Source organism: Lactuca virosa, chromosome 1 (assembly GCF_052849685.1).
Source record: "Lactuca virosa cultivar CGN04683 chromosome 1, Lactuca_virosa_CGN04683_v6, whole genome shotgun sequence".
NCBI lineage: Eukaryota > Viridiplantae > Streptophyta > Magnoliopsida > Asterales > Asteraceae > Lactuca > Lactuca virosa.
The window spans coordinates 75,052,304-75,057,480 of NC_136426.1; the positions used below are offsets into that span (position 1 = coordinate 75,052,304).

Below are 5,177 nucleotides of genomic sequence, written 5' to 3' on the forward strand. Positions count from 1 at the left end.
AATTATTGGAACAAGTTGAACATTATATAACCTTTTATTTGTGGGTTTTGAAATTTAAATTTTTGGTTGTCAATGCTAAACAGTAATAGAGTTTCTATTTACTATAGATTTTTTATAGGGTTATCACCAATTTTAAAAAACAAATGGGTTAGAATTGTATTAAAATTGCCAACAAATCAAATTTATTGTTTAAAAAGTTAACATATAACAAATGGGCGCTGATTTTTCCACGGTTCTTTTTTATCTATCCACTGAATTTTAAATTTAATTGACAATTATGCCCTTTGTTAGATTTACAGAAGAGAGAAACCCAAACATTTATTTCCAAACACAGGAGGCTCCTTCTTCCTTCTTGGGGTTGCCGGAGAAACACCCTTCATCCCTTCATTCAGTTTGTTTGCAGAAAATACATTGATCAATTTGAAAACTTTGAAAAATAATCCTTTGACAATGTTGACAGTGAAAACTTTTTTTATTGTTTTGTAAATCAGTTCTTCCATTTAACTCCCCCTGCACCTACAAGTGATGTCATCAATGGTGTTTATGGAGTAAAAAGTTATTTGGTTAAAATCTCACACCAACGCCACCATTATAAATCTCTAAAGCATCTCCGCTAATCACCTCCGACGAAATCTCTGAACAGCACCACCGCAACAAAAGCCCAAAATAGATAAAAGACAAGGGTTGAAGGCGAAATCTTCGGCGAAGGGGCTCTCCCGGGTTTGTTTGTGTGCATCGTCGACGATCTTTATCATCGTATTCACCGTCATCGTCTTTTTCAATGGAACAAGGATGACTAACAATGAGATAGGGGATGTCTTTTGGGTCGAAAAGGGGAAAAGAGAGCACGATGCTGCTCAAAGCCCTTCCCTACAAACATTCATCTTAATCATCGGTCGTGACAGTTTTTGATGTTTTCATCCTCTTCAAGCTGCAAGATCACCACCAGTAAGATGTTTTAACCCAGGTACGGTTTTGGCTCCTTGGGTTGTATTGGAAAGGGAGTATTTTTGCTTCCGATTTTGTGGGGATGGATTTACAACACATATATAGAAAAGGATTCGTGTAGGAAAAGGGGTTGCCGGCGAGGAAAGAAGAAACCAACATATACGACGTCACACTTACAAAGTGTTTAGATGAAGTCATCAGGGACAATTTTGTCAATTAACAATAAAATTCTGTGGATGGATAAAAATAAGCCGTGGAAGAATCATTGCCCATAACGAATATATTCTAGTCCTCTATTTTATACCTTTTGAAATTTAAATTTTTGGTTGTCAAAGCAAAACTGTGAATGACCTATTTACTATATATTTGTTATAGGATTATCACTAAACTAAATACCCGTGTAATGGCGTGGATGACCTTCGTCTAGTTTATATAAAATATTATTAAAAAGGAATTAAATATTAAAAGCTAGGATTTGCTTATTAGGAAGTTGAGTCAATGTTTGTATACGAAAGGATCCATCACATGTGTAGGACCAGGGTTTGATGCATTGTAAAAAGGCACGTTCTTCTTTAAGGTTATACCGCCCAGTTCAAAGTTCAAAGGGTATTAATATTGAATTTTCCAAACTTGTAATTAACTTTGATTGCTGGTAGTCAACAGGAAGCATCACATATAGAGAGAGCGCAATTGAATATTCCATTTGAAATCACAATCCCAGGTCGAATTTTGCTTTTCCAACTCAACTTGCTTAGATCAGCAATTAATCATGCTGACTAAAGAATTAACTTTGTGGATGCTTACGTTAATTCAAATTTATATAAACACACAGAGATACACAGACAAATATATAAATTAATTAAAATTAAGGATTATCTATTTAGCTTTTAGTTTATAGACGCCACTTATGATCAAAATCATTATTCATTTAAAAACTTTTGATAATTTCTGACCAGCAAGCTTTTACTAGGGTTTTTAACCCCGTTTGAATTCACCATTTTTATTCATTTAAAAACTTTTGCAGTCAACTCTATGCTCTCTACTCTTTATAAATAAGACACTGCCATAGATATAAATTAAACATGAAGAATTTCCAAATGAGCTCTTCTGTCTTCCTACTGGTTCTAACTCTTTCCTTTTCTAATTCATGGGCAAACTTGTCTTCCCTTGTCGATGCTACACCAGGTACCGAAGATTTCATAAGTTGCATACAATCCAATTCCAACAATGTCACCTCCATCTCTCAACTCCTTTTCACCCCTGTCAATGCTTCCTTCATTCCTATTTGGCAAGTCGCAGTGCAAAACACTAGGTTCCTTAAACCCTCCACTCCTAAACCATCAATCATCGTGACACCTGTGGATGAAGAACTGATCCAAACGGCTCTATTCTGCGCAAAGAAACATGGCTACGAGATCAGGATCAGGAGTGGGGGTCATGACTACGAAGGCCTCTCGTACACTGCTGATGTTCCATTTGTTATGCTTGATTTCACCAACATGAGGTCTATAGACATTGATGTAGTCAACAGGACCACGTGGGTCCAGCCAGGTGCTACACTTGGTGAACTCTATTATAGTATTTCTCAGAAGACCGACACCTTGTATTTCCCAGCAGGTGTTTGCCCCACGGTGGGTGTTGGTGGGTACGTTGGCGGTGGAGGCTACGGAAACCTACTGAGGAAATATGGTACTGCTGCTGATAATGTTGTGGATGTTCGCTTTATGGATGTCAATGGAAATATCATGGACAGGAAGTCGATGGGTAAAGATTTGTTTTGGGCAATTCGAGGAGGCGGTGCTTCCAGTTTTGGAATCGTCCTTGCATGGAAGTTGAGGTTGGTTCCGGTTCCAGAAAAAGTAACTGTCTTTATATTGAATAAGACTTCGGAAGAAGGGGCAACCGAAATTTTCCACAAATATCAATACGTTGCGCCAACTATCGATAGAAATCTACATATAAGAACTCAGGTGTTTGCCGAATATATTGGCAACACCACCAAGAAAACCATACGAATTATGTTTGAAGGAATTTACCAGGGTACAAGGGACACATTACTTCTGTTGTTGGACGAAAAATTTCCGGAGCTCGGTGTTACACGAGATATATGTGAAGAAATTAGAAGCATCCAGTCGACCTCTGTGTTTTGGGGCTTGCCAAGTTCCACCCCAATCGAGATCCTCACGAACCGGTCTGCTATAGCCAAGCTGAACAATAAAAGTAAATCAGACTACCTTCGGACACCAATTCCCATGAGCGGTCTAAGAAAGATTTGGATAAAGCTCATGCAAAACGATGAATCAGCACTTCTAATGATCAATCCTTTTGGCGGAAGGATGGCTGATTACTCAGAGACAGAAATTCCTTATCCTCATAGATCTGGGGTGTTGTTACAGATTCTCAAGACTGTCAATTTTAACGGACAAACTTCGGACACAACCCCTACATCGCTTAGGAGGATAGTGTGGTTACGAAGCTTGGATGAGTTATTGACGCCTTATGTGTCAAAGAACCCTAGAGAGGCATATTCCAACTACAATGATCTAGATTTGGGTGTTGGAAGTTCTAATTATGAAGAAGCCAGTATTTGGGGTGAGAGGTACTGGAAAAGGGACAATTTCAAGAAGTTGATTCGAATCAAGGCCAAAGTTGATCGGCATAATTTCTTTCGGCGTCCACAAAGTATCCCTGTTTTCTAACACCTCTCTCCAAGACATGACGGTCTCTTGAAGAAGCATTCAACTTAGGGTTTACTTCTACTGTTTTTTAATCTACTAGATACATTGTTTGATTACTATATTTCTTTGTTATACTTTGTGTTGACGGATAAATATGATATTTTAATTTTTTAAGAAGCCTTTGGTAATTGCTAATTTAGGCTTGGGTTGAAGTTGGATGATGGAAACTATCATGTGTTTGAACTCGTATAGTTGATATAGATTTTGTCGTATAAGTACTAGTTGGTGGACTTGTTTATTGAATGAAACATATCATAAGAGAACTACAACTATGGAATGTTATATGAGGGGTACTCAATAAAGGAAGAATATTGGATGTGGTTCTTGTACGATCCAAAAAGCTTGTTTGTAGGAACACCAAGTACATAACATATCCGGAAAAGACTTTTGAAGTTTGTTTTATGTATTATTCGCTTATTATAACATTCCACTTTGGTATATTCATTTTCATTAATTTGGTTATAGGTGAATGTATGTACCTGTGTTAGTGTAGGCGAATGCAATGTTAGAGATTGTGATGTAAGCACTGTAGTGTATGGTTGCGATGCATGGCTATGGTAATCAAGATTTTGCAGGATGATCAACTTTGTTTTTCTTATGCCCAACGCATGAGAGAATTTAGGTCAACTTGGATGTATAAATAAAGCACCATTTATATGAATGTAACTCTAATGTATGAAAGTGTTTTTACGGAAATTAATAAAATCAAATATCTAGTTTCGTCTGTGGACATGGATCAATCAAATCGAGTGAACCAAGTTACATCCTTATGTTCTTTAATTTTTCTTCGCGTCCTTAATTATCGTGAGATTTTGTGTGTTTATTGATGTGCTTATTCCTAACATAAAAACTACTTCACAACCAATTGTAAGCCCCCTTTTCATTCATTTTTTGTGCCAACATCTACCTTGTTTTCAATTGGTAACATCTAGCCCACTTTTCCTTTTATATATATATATATATATATATATATATATATATATATATATATATATATATATATATATATATATATATAATTGCTTGCTTCCTATAAGGTGAACATGAATTAACAAGTACATAAATTTGATCAAGTTTATATTAACAAGTACCTTGCTTTGGAAGGTGGTTGTTGTTAGATTAGGTGTCTAAGCCCATAACTATAATTGGTATATACTTAAATGGATAGTAGCACAGTCCTTTTTTGTTGTCCTTAAGACTAGCAACTAGGAAGGATGATTTTGGCAAAAGAGGTTGATTTATTATTTCATTAATAAATTGAAATAAATAATTTGTTAATATATATTATGAGAATAATATATATTAATTAGAAATAGTAATATTTGATTAATATTTAATCATAAATTAATTAGAATTAATTTTAGGATTAAAAGAATTAATTATAAGTGCAGGGATTGAATTGTAATTGTTCAATAGTTGATAAAAGAGGCAATCTAGAACCCTCCATAGGCTATGGATGGTTGTCGTGTGCCTTAGGGTTTCTAGAATTGT

The 5,177-nt window shown here is 35.7% G+C and overlaps 1 pseudogene; it reads left to right on the forward strand.

Annotated features, from left to right (window-relative positions):
- The first annotated feature begins 2,045 nt into the window (after window positions 1-2,045).
- Window positions 2,046-3,685, forward strand: LOC145105199 (tetrahydroberberine oxidase pseudogene; annotated as a pseudogene).
- The last annotated feature ends 1,492 nt before the right edge of the window (window positions 3,686-5,177 follow it).